The sequence below is a fragment of the Bos taurus genome, chromosome 19, assembly GCF_002263795.3.
Source record: "Bos taurus isolate L1 Dominette 01449 registration number 42190680 breed Hereford chromosome 19, ARS-UCD2.0, whole genome shotgun sequence".
NCBI lineage: Eukaryota > Metazoa > Chordata > Mammalia > Artiodactyla > Bovidae > Bos > Bos taurus.
The window spans coordinates 56096655-56108621 of record NC_037346.1 but is presented as its reverse complement, the minus strand read 5'-3'; the positions used below and the strand labels follow the sequence as shown (position 1 = coordinate 56108621).

General features: G+C 45.1%; 1 non-coding gene across 1 annotated transcript; it reads right to left on the bottom strand.

Moving 5' to 3' along the window:
* Positions 1-9126: 9126 nt before the first annotated feature.
* LOC112442767 (U6 spliceosomal RNA) lies at positions 9127-9229 on the bottom strand. The gene has a single exon (XR_003031062.1). It is a non-coding gene; the product is annotated as a U6 spliceosomal RNA (small nuclear RNA).
* Between the last annotated feature and the right edge of the window lie 2738 nt (positions 9230-11967).

The following is an 11967-nucleotide window of genomic DNA, read 5'->3' as shown; positions in this document are numbered from 1 at the left end:
GACTGTGGGTGACATTGATAAGAACATTTTCAATAATTGGTGGGGTGAGAGTCTGGGGGAGGAGATTAGAGAAAGAATTGGGGGGAAAGAGGGATGATGGGGTGTAAGGAAGTGCAGGCAGCAACTACAGGTAACTCTGTGAGAGTTTTGCTATGTAGCAGAGCAAAGAGTAGGAGAAGGCAATGCCACCCCACTCCAGTACTCTTGCCTGGAAAATCCCATGGACGGAGGAGCCTGGGAGGCTGCAGTCCATGGGGTTGCTAAGAGTCGGACACGACTGAGCCACCTCACTTTCACTTTTCACTTTCATGCATTGGAGAAGGAAATGGCAACCCACTCCAGTGTTCTTGCCTGGAGAATCCCAGGGGCGGGGGAGCCTGGTGGGCTGCCGTCTATGGGGTCGCACAGAGTCAGACACGACTGAAGTGACTTAGCAGCAGCAGCAGCAGAGCAAAGAGTAGAATTTGGGGAACCTTCTACCCTGTTGGTAGGAATGTAAATTGGTGTGGCCACTATGGAAAACAGTATGGAGGTTCCTCAAAAAGCTAAAAATAGGGTTGCCATATGATCCAGCAAGCCCACTCTTGGGATTATATATCCAGAGAAAACCATAATTCAAAAAGACACATGGATTCCTTTATTCATAGCAACACTATTTACAATAGACAAAGCATGGAAACAGCCTAAATGTCCATTGACAGATGAATGGATAAAGAAGATGTGGTACATGCATACAATATACCATATGATATATTCAGTGCAAGGACTGATGTTAAAGCTGAGGCTCCAGTTCTTTGGCCACCTGATGCGAACAGCTGACTCATTGGAAAAGACTCTGTGGTACAAATGTACATATATATACATATACACGTGCATGTAAGTCGCTTCAGTTGCATCTGACTCTGCAATCTTATGGACTGTAGCCCACCAGGCTTCTCTGTCCATGGGATTCTCCAGGCAAGAATACTAGAGTGGGTTGCCATGCCCTCCTCCAGGGGATCTTCCTGACCCAGGAAGGTCAGGAAGTGTCTCTTACATCTCCTGCATTGGTAGGAGGGTTCTTTACCCATGAGCCACCTGGAAAGACTATACATATATACACACACATACATATAATTTAATCAATTTGCTGTATAGCAGAAATTAACAGAACATTGTAAATCATTTATACTTCAATAAAATACATCTTTTAAAAACTGAGTGGGATTTGGATGGCCAAGAAAGGGATTTTAAATATGGGACCTATTAGGGCATGTGTGCTGAAGGGAATTATCTAGTAGAGAGGGAAACTTTAGGACAGGGAGAGAGAAGGGAATTGAGGAGCAAAGTCCTTGCAATTCATCCATTTTCGTGGACAGGCAGCCTCGTAAGTGAAAACAGATGCAGGTCGGTGGGTGGCAGCAGAGGCGGGAAGAGGCAACCTTTATACTGATGGCTTCTCTTCTCTCAGTTAGATGCGTGAGGTCACTACCCGAGTGCAAGAGGTTTGTTTGGATTAGAAGGCATGACACTGAACTTTTGGACTGTGGGGGTTCAAGAGAATTTAGGAAACACTGCGGGTGGTGCTAAGATCGCACTCAGATTTACGATTGTTAACGTAAAAGAGGCCACTCCACCTGGTTGCCTGTTTTAACCAGTTCCATTCAGCTGCCTGGTTGCAGACACAGGGCAGGTGAAGAGCCTGATTTTGCCAGATTGCGATTTGCCAGACCAATACCACCAAAGGGGTATTGGGTGTTGAGGGTGCATGCAAAGTACCAGATAAAGTGGAGGGCTTGCAGTCTAAGCCAGGCAAGAAAGAAAGGGGGAAAGGGAGTGTATTTGTAGGGGACAGAGTTCAGTTTGGAAAGATAAGAAAGTTCTGGAGATGGATGGTGATGATGTTTGCACAAAGATATGAATGTCCTTAATGCTACTGAACTGTACATTTTAAATGGTTAAAAATGATAAATTTTATGCTATGGATATGTTACCACAATAAAAATTTTTTTTAATGTTGAATATCCCTAGAAGTCCAGTGGTTAGGACTTGGCACTTACACTGCCGTGGCCAGGGTTCCACTCCTGATTGAAAAACTAAGATTCTGTAAGCTGTGTGGTGCAGCAAAAAAAAAGTACTATCTTGATCAGTCAGTTCAGTTCAGTGGCTCAGTTGTGTCTGATTCTTTGTGACTGCGTGGACCGCGGCGCGCCAGGCTTCCCCGTCCATTACCAGCTCCCAGAGCTTGCTCAAACTCATGTCCATCGAGTGGGTGATGCCATCCAACCATCTCATCCTCTGTCATCCCCTTCTCCTCCTGCCTTCAATCCTTCCCAGCATCAGGGTCTTTTCCAATGAGTCAGTTCTTCGCATCAGGTGGCCAAAGTATGGGAGTTTCAGCTTCAACATCAGTCCTTCCAATGAACACCCAGGACTGATTTCCTTTAGGATGAACTGGTTGGATCTCCTTTCAGTCCAAGGGACTCTCAAGAGTCTTTTTCAACACCACAGTTCAAAAGCATTGATTCTTCGGCGCTCAACTTTCTTTATAGTCCAACTCTCACATCCATACATGACTACTGGAAAAACCATAGTTTTGACTAGATGGATCTTTGTTAGCAAAGTAATGTCTCTGCTTTTTAATATGCTGTCTAGGTTGGTCATAACTTTTCTTCCAAGGAGCAAGCGTCTTTTCATTTCATGGCTGCAGTCACCATCTACAGTGATATTGGAGTCCCCCCCCAAATAAAGTCTGTCACTGTTTCCATTGTTTCCTCATCTATTTGCCACGGAGTGATGGGACCAGATGCCATGATCTTAGTTTTCTGAATGTTGAGTTTTAAGCCAACTTCACTCTCCTCTTTCACTTTCTGCCATAAGGGTGGTGTCATCTGCATATCTGAGGTTATTGATATTTCTCCTGGCAATCTTGATTCCAGCTTGTGCTTCCTCCAGCCCAGCATTTCTCATGATGTACTCTGCATAGAAGTTAAATAAGCAGGATGACAATATACAGCCTTGACGTACTTCTTTTCCTATTTGGAACCAGTCTGTTGTTCCATGTCCAGTTCTAACTGTTGCTTCCTGACCTGCATACGGATTTCTCAGGAGGCCGGTCAGGTGGTCTGGGTAGTCCCATCTCTTTAACAGTGACTTTCACTCATCACTATACGGTGAGAGAGGTGCTTCCAGCAGTCTTTCTCCGATAGGTGCGATCACCTGTTGGCACTGTTGGCAACAATTTCCTCCTTGAGGAAAAAAATAGGGAAAATAGGGGCTTCCCTGGTGGTCCAGTGGCTGGGACTCTGCTCTTCCACTGCAGGGAGTGCCGATTCGATCCCTGATTGGGGGACTAAGATCCTCCACGCCACACGGCATGGCAAAAAATAAAAATATATTTTAAAAATGAGGAAAATAATACCTCACCAAACAGTTGTGGTGAAAATGAAACAAAATAAGATAATGCGTCATCAAAGTGATGCAAAATGTTTCTGAGTCATAAACTCTTAGACACACATCTAGTTTTCCCTGTGTGCATTTTAGCGATCTCATATGGATGCACTTCCCGTCGTTATAAAAAACACATCAGGCCTTATCTCTCAGCTATTTTTTCCTGAGTGGACACACTTATACTCCCGACCCTCAGATGATCTCAACACATGTTGTAGATGATCACCATTATTTTTCCTATAGAGTCTTAAGGTCCCTCCAGAGAGAAAATGTTCACGGCCACTCTGTGACCAGGCAGATTGCACCCCTGGCAGGTGGACAGGTGTCTCATTCCAACACAAGGCAATTACTGCCACAGCCAGGAGGTTGGGCACATCTCAACATATTCAGAGTTTTCATGTTTTACTTAAACAGAGTTGTTGTTTAGTCACTCAGTCATGTCCAGCTCTTCTAAGACGCCATGGACTGTAGCCCACCAAGGTCCTCTGTCCATGAGATTTTCCAGGCAAGAATCCTGGAGTGGGTTGCCATTTCCTTCTCCAGGGGATCTTCCCCACCCAGGGATCGAACCTGCGTCTCCTGCATTGCAGGCGGATTCTTTACCACTGAGCCACCAGGGAAGCCCTATGTGAAAGCATTCATCATGGTTTTGATTAGCAAGTGGAATGACTTGCTCATGTTGTCAGCCCTACTTGTCATCATCAACCACAGGGCAGTTAGTGAGGGAAAGAACCAAGAGGCTTCTGTTGCCACAAAGGAGTCCAACATTTCTAGGGTGATTTTTCCATAGGCTGGAAAACTGGGCGACTCCCCGTGGTCACCACTAGAGGTCACTCTAGGGAAAGCTCTACCTTGAGGTTGCAGAACTCACCGCAAAGGAATGCTGGCGTTTGACTCCAAAAATGGATTCGACCTCGCTTCTGTTGGGACTCGCTGCTCCCGAGTGCCAGGAAATGTTTGCCAGGTCCCAACGATGAACCGTGGAGGAAATATCCAGTTGCGCCCTTTGCAATGGAAACCCCAATTCCCTGGAACCCGAACAGAAATCAAGAAGGAACAAGACTACCCACCCCCTCGCTTTCCCTAACCCCTAAATCTTTAACCACACGTTTCAATTCTTTGTGGTTACCGGAGAACACAAGTCATATTTCCCGGTTTACTGAATAAACCTCAACGCTGCATTTCCCCTGCCTTCTCCTGTGAAGCATGTTTCGTCTCTGCTAGCCTAATCTTTTGGTTTTATGACCAAAGTGCAGAGTGTTATGGATTTTATTCTCGCTTTCTCAAACTTTTTCAGATTCCAATATCTCAGCAGCCAGGTTTCTGGTGTCCTCCCATCTGGCGAGGATCCTCAGTGTCTGAACATTTTGTCTTTGGAGCCTCAGTGAAATAATGTGTGGAGTGTGTTTAAGTCAGAGCCTAGTCCTCAGTAAGCTCTTAAGAAAAGTGAGCTTGTGATAATTATTACTGTTGTTACGGGACTTGGACTATGACATTAAGATAATTGTCAAGACTAAGGGAAACAAGACTGATTGCAGGAACTCAGTGGCATCTCAAGGCCCCTCCCAAGGTGGCCAGACAACTTAAACCAGATTGTCTCTGAGAACAATCCTCTTGGGCAGTTTGGCTACAGATGCCCTTTATTGCCTGTGTTTTATATGACCATATAGCTGAGGGTTTAACTGGCAGCTGGCAGAATGTCAACTGCAGTACTCCTTTAACCCTTGTTGTTGTTGCTAAGTTGTGTCCGACTCCTTGCAATCCCATGGAGTGTAGCATTCCAGGCTCCTCTGTCCTCCACTATCTTCTGGAGTTCACTCAGATTCATGTCCATTAAGTCAGTGGTGCTAACCATCTCATCCTCTGTCATCCCCTTCTCCTTTTGCCTTCAATGTTTTCCAACATCAGAGTCTTTTCCAGTGAGTTGACTCTTTGCATTAAGTGGCCAAAGTATTGAAGCTTCAGTTTTAGCAACAGTCCTTCCAATAAATATTCAGGGTTGATTTCCTTTAGGATTGACTGGTTTGATCTCTTGCAGTCCAAGGGATTCTCAAGAGTCTTCTCCAGCACTGTAATTCAAAAACATCAATTCTTCAGTGTTCAGCCTTCTTTATGGTCCAACTCTCACATCTGTACATGACTACTGGAAAAACTATAGCTTTGACTCTACAGACCTGTGTCGGCAAAGTGATGAACCCTTTTTGTTAATAGCAATACAGTTAGAAAGAGAATGAACTTGTCCTGAGTTCCAGCTATGTTTCAGGGCTCTGTGTTAGGCACTTGGCTCAATTTATGTCATCTAATTAAACTTCAGGGTCCTGAGTCATAATAATGGAAGGATATTGTGGGAAATAGTCAGTAATATATCTTTACTTGCTTGCTTTCCTTATTTTTAATAGATTTTTCTGATGTGGACCATTTTACAAGTCTTTATTGAATGTGTTACAATATAGTTTTGTTTCATGTTTTGGTTTTTTTGGCTGCAAGGCGTGTGGGATCTCAGCACTGACCCCACCCCTTGCCCCCCCCAAGCAGGGATTGAACCCACGTCCCTTGTATTGAAAGGCAGAGCCTTAACCGCTGAACTACCAGGGGAGTTCCTCTTTTTTTTTAAAAAAAATTATCTCTATTTTTGGCCATGCGACTTTCAGGATCTTAGTTCCCCCACCAGATTTTAACCCTGGGCCCTTAGCAGTGAAAGCACCAAGTCTTAACCATTGGATCGCCAGGGAATTCTCAAGTCTACCTGCTTGCTTCCTACAGCTTGTTTTATTTGAAAACAGGATAGGATGGCTTATACATCAGTTATAATGCTTTTTACTTTTCAAACTCTTCCTTTTCCTCCTCCTTCTTCCACTTCTTTTTTGTCTATCTGAGTGTTTCATGAGACTTTACCCGGTCACAAAACCCCGGGAAGTTTACTCAGGCTATCTCTGTTCTGCTGCTTCTGAGTTCCAAAATAATAAAGTGGCTTGTTTCACAGTCTTCCCAGAAGCCTTTTTAGGTCTAGGAATCAAACTCCATCCTTCAGTCTTTGGCTCGGCTCAAGAAATCAAATCTCCACCCTCTCCCAAATTAATGTGAGCATTTGAGCTTTAGGAAAATTAAATCTCTACAAGCATCATCATGAGTTCAGAGCAATATAAATACCAGGGCTGCCTATAGACCAGAAGAGAGTGTCATCTTCACTCCCTCTGAGATTTAGGAATGTCAGATGGGCAAAACCTTCTGCTTTATATAGCTGAGCTTATAGACGTGCTAGCCTGAGACGAACGAGGCAAGCAGCTCCAAAGTTTTGAAGGATGCATGGAGAGAGAAAAGTGGAGTAAAAGATGCTGTCAGAGGTCTTTCTTGATATTTTGAACCGAGAAAGTTCTGGCCTGGATTGGAGGCCGAGAAAAGAGAGCCCACAGTCACAGGAGTAAATGAGGGGTTAGAAATTGAATGTAAATGGAAGATGAAAGAACTTGGATGGGCTTTCATTTAATATGTTTTTAAAATATTTATTTATTTGGCTGCGCTGGGTCTTAATTGTGGCACTCGGGATCTTCGTTGCATCATGCAGGATCTTTCATTGCAGCAGCTGCTGCTGCTGCTAAGTCGCTTCAGTCGTGTCCGACCCTGTGCGACCCCACAGACGGCAGCCCACCAGGCTCCGCCGTCCCTGGGATTCTCCAGGCAAGAACACTGGAGTGGGTTGCCATTTCCTTCTCCAATGCATGAGAGTGAAAAGTGAAAGTGAAGTCGCTCAGTTGTGTCCAATTCTTCAAGACCCCATGGATTGCAGCCTACCAGGCTCCTCCGTCCATGGGATTTTCCAGGCAAGAGTACTGGAGTGGGGTGCCATCGCCTTCTCCTTAGTTGTAGCAAGTGGGATCTATTTCCCTGATCAGGGATAGAACCTGGGCCCCCTGCACTGGGAATGTGGAGTCTCAGCCACTGAACCACCAGGGAAGTCCCTCAGTTAGTATTAAAGGGACAAAGGCTAATGAGTGTCTCAAGTACACGGAAGATGATCACCACTATTTTCCTTAATGACTGAATGCCGGATAAATTCCAGCTTGGTGAATTCAGATTAGATCCAAGTGAAAACTTTCTGATGTAAACTTAAGTACTGGAATGGGTTACCGAGGTCACAAAATCCTTCAGTTTGGTGATTCAGTACCCTTTTGATTGACAGAAGATTGGCAGCAAGTGGGTGACCTCTCTTGGCTCCATATTTATGCACGGTTACTGTGTTAACAGTAGGGTAACAAATAGCCCTGTTTATCTACTAAACAGGTGTGTCCTGGGACTTGAGCAGGTTTAAATTTCCCCAGTGGATCCTGGATAAATATATATGTATTTTACAGAATAGAAACTGGACTCCAGGAGGCCAGTGGGGAGAATGCAGGAAGGGACCCTTGGCTTCTGATCATTGTCTCCTCTAACCTGTCCTCCGGCCCCTCCAGCAGCTGAAGGCAAAACTATGTGACCCAGAGTATCCCTGTCCGGGAGGAGAGCAGAGGCCCTAAACCCTCGGGGAATGTTGGCAATGCGGGCTTGGCACACGGGGAATGTGGGGAATGAGTCCACAGTCCAGAGTTCAGATCTCACAGTTTGACTTTGCCCCGCCCTGACAGCGTCTGCCTCATATGAGGGGCTCTGTGTGGGGAGCTGTGAATCCTGCTTCTGAATCATATTGCTTTTCTGAGCCTGTGGGTCTTATTATAGCTAAGAAGACTTCACCCAGTCTGGCTCAGGCCGCAGAGAACTAAATATGCTTTCAAAATACTCCCTCCACTTGGGGTCCAACACGAACACACAGGCAGCTGTCTTTACTACCTCAGTGTCTTCTGCCCTTCAAAACTCATTTCCCTCTGAAGTTGATTTAAAAAAAAAATGGAAGTATAGTTGATTTACGATGGTCTGTTAGTTTCAGGTGTAGAACAAAATGATTCATTTATATATATATATATACACATATTCTTTTTTGGATTCTTTTCCCTTATAGATTATTACAAGATATTGAGTACAGTTCCCTGTGCTATACAGTAGGTCCTTGTTAGTTACCTTTTTGTTTTTGGCATGTGAGATCTTAGTTCCCTGACCAGGGATCGAACCTACTTCTCATTGGAAGTGTGGAGTCTTAAGCGCTGGTCTGCCAGGGAAGTCCTATTTTATTTTTAGTAGTAGGTATCTGTTAATTCCAAACTCCTAATTTATCTCTTTCCCCTTTGGCAACCATAACTTTGATTTCTAAGTCTGTGAGTCTATTTCAAACAAATTTTTTCAATATTGAAAATTTCTGGGAAGATACTCAGGAAACTAGCATATTAGTTGCCCCACAGAGGGGAACTATGAGATGAGGGGTGGGAGGAAGACCTATTTTTCACCCTTCTTTGTTTCTTTTGAATTATTCATGTGCATGAATAGGTATATTCCAAAATAAATATGATAATTTTTTTAACAAAAGGTTTATAAAACTCTGTGTGGAATTTCACTTAACTCCTTTTTTATTTTCTTTTTTTAAAAAAAATTATTTATTTTTAATTGAAGGATAATTGCTTTACAATATTATGCTGGTTTCTGCCATAATGCATGGATCAGCCATAGGTATACATACATACACCCCCTCCCTCTCACATCTCACCCCTTCCCACTCCTCCAGATTGTTCCAGAACCCCAGGTTGAGTTTCCTGAGTCATACAGAAATTCAAAACTATGGAACACTTTACAAATTTGCATGTCATCCTTGCACAGGGGCCGTGCTAATATTCTCTGCATTGTTCCAATTTTAGGATGTGTGCTGCCAAAGCACACCACTTAACTCCTTTTCTTCCAAGTCAGATTTTTCCCTCCGTCTTACTCAGCTCCCCATTTCACAAGGACTGCATCTGCCTTTGACTAAACACTCACCGTGGCCTAGGCGTTGGGCTCAGCATCTTCTGTTCATTATCTCACTTTCTGGTTGGGATTCCTTGCTCTCACTGCCAAGGGCCCAGGTTCAATCCCTGGTGGGGGAACTAAAATCCCACAAGCTGCATGGCATGACCAACCAACCAAACAAAGGCACAAGTCAGTGAGAAGTTTCTCTAGTTACCCAAATTCTACAGGTGAAGAAACTGAGGCTTCGAAAGAGAGGTCCCATAGCTGGTAAGTATCAGGTCTGCTATTCAAACATGGGTTTAATTGACTGGGCCCCAGTAAGAATCTGCCTGGAATGTGGGAGACACGGGGTTCGATCCCTGGGTCAGGAAGATCCCCTGGGGAAGGGAATGGCAACCCACTCCAGGATTCTTGCCTGGAGAATTCCATGGACAGAGGAGCCTGGCAGGCTACAGTTTATGGGGTCCCGAAGAGTCGGACACGACTGAGTGACTAACATTTTCACTTGTTTTTTAAAGAGCGCTTTATTGGTATTTTAAAAATCTTTATGTATTTATTTATGGCTGTGCTGGGTCTTCACTGCTGGCACAGGCTTTCTCTAGTTGCAGCAAGGGGGCTCCTCGAGGTGGTGGTTTCTCCTGTTGTGGAGCACGGGCTCTAGGTGCACGGGCTTCAGTAGCTGCGGCTCCTGCGTTTAGTTGCCCCTCGGCGTATGGAATCTTCCACCAGCAGGGATCGAACTCACATCCCCTGCACGGGCAGGCGGATTCTTAGCCACTGGACCACCAGGGAAGCCCTGGGCCCCGCTTGTCACCCTCACAGCCTGCTGCCTCCGTAGCTGAAAGAACAGTGATGTGTCAGCTGCCAAACTTATTAGGAACTTTCTCACAAACTCCTTTGTCAAACAAGCCCTTAAAAGCCGCAAACGTGATGAAACAGATTTAATGCACATTCTTCGGCCAAAGGAAAGCTGGGTTCTCAGTACATGTGTCTTTTCGTGTTGGGGGCACTGATTATTATGCAGAACGACTGACTCATGGGCTTATCGAAGTCTTGAGCCTCTGATCCCCCGCAAGCAAATCCTGAGCCAGGACCCTCTCAGTGGGACACATCTCAGGCAGCATTCAAATGGAAAAGGGGACACTTCTGCTTCAAGTTTGAAGACACCACCAGTACGTGCACCAGCCCTATATCTGGCTGAAGCTGGAAAGCTCTCGGGCTCAGAGCAAAGCTGTGAGAATCTTAAAGGCCCCGTGAAAGGACAAGTCCCCGCATAACTGCTAGTTTCTATGGACACAGAAGAAAAGACGGGATTGCAATGAAAAATAGCTAAGCAGCCAGCAATTCGAGGTGAGGCCGCAGAAGGCCAGGTGGACTGACAGCTGACAGTATATCACACACTCTCATGAAGCCCCTATAACCCAAAGATAGCAAAGAAGTTTTATAAAGAGCCATCAATTGTTCCAAGTTTTTGTGTTGAAATCAAGGCAAGGATCTGGTCATCACCCTTAAATAAACTTGCCTTGCTTCATGTAGCTTATTCACACCGTTAGGGAGAGGATTTGTGAAATACTTTATATAGTTTTGCAGCATAAAAGCATCTTCACAGGGAATTCCCTGGTGGTCCAGTGGTTAAGACTATGCTTGCATTGCAGATATTCAATCCTTTGGTCGGGAACTAAGATTCCGAAAGTCAGATACTGCAAGCCACGCATCTTCACGTGCATTATCTCATCTAACCCAGGATCTTCATGTGCGTCATCTCATTTGATCAAGAGTGGGTCCTTGTCCACCTCCAGTCCAAGTACCTCTCTCTCCACCCCGACCCCCCAAGCAACCACCTTCAGTGGGCTGCCTTTGCATAACAGACCCTGGGAAACAGCAGCAAGGAAGGTTCTTGGTCTGAAGGTTCTGTCCAAGGTCAAGTGTTTTGGGACACACGTTGCTGTTGTTTAGTCACTAAGTTGTGTCCAACTCTTTTGCAACCCCATGGACTGTAGCCCGCCAGGCTCCTCTGTCTGTGGGATTTCAAGAATACTAGAGTGGGTTGCCATTTCCTTTTCCAGGGGATCTTCCCAACCCAGGGATCGAACCGTAGTGTCCTGAGGCTCCTGCATTGGCAGGCAGATTCTTTACCACTGAGCCACCAGGGAAGCCTTTGGGACTTATATTTGATTTTAAATAACGAGGGTCACAATGATTCGGTGTGAGCACCAACACAACATTTAAGGGAGATTCTCCCACTTTCCTTCTCAAAGTTTGTATTCGTGATGCTCTTGAAATTAGCCATTTCCAAATGGGAGCGAGCCCTGGAGTGAGCCATGTGGAAGCAAAGGGGAAAAAGACAGCCTGAGCCCTGGGAAGCTCTCCTTTCTCAGTGCTCACCCATGGCCCTGGCAGATCCTAGCGTGATGCTACCCTCCAGGCTATGCAGGACTGATTGCCACCATTCCAGTGCTGCCACCCTGGGAATCTGACTCCCAAGTAATAATCAAGACTTCTAGACAAAATCGCAGCTAGAGATGTTCTGTGGCTGAAGGAGTCTTTCCATGAGACATGGAAACTTCTCTTAGAGCAGTGTTTTTGTTTCTTTGTTGTTTTTTTTTTTTTACTTATGTTTATTTTTGGCTGCACTGGGTCTTCATGGCTGCGCCCAGACTTTCTTTAGTT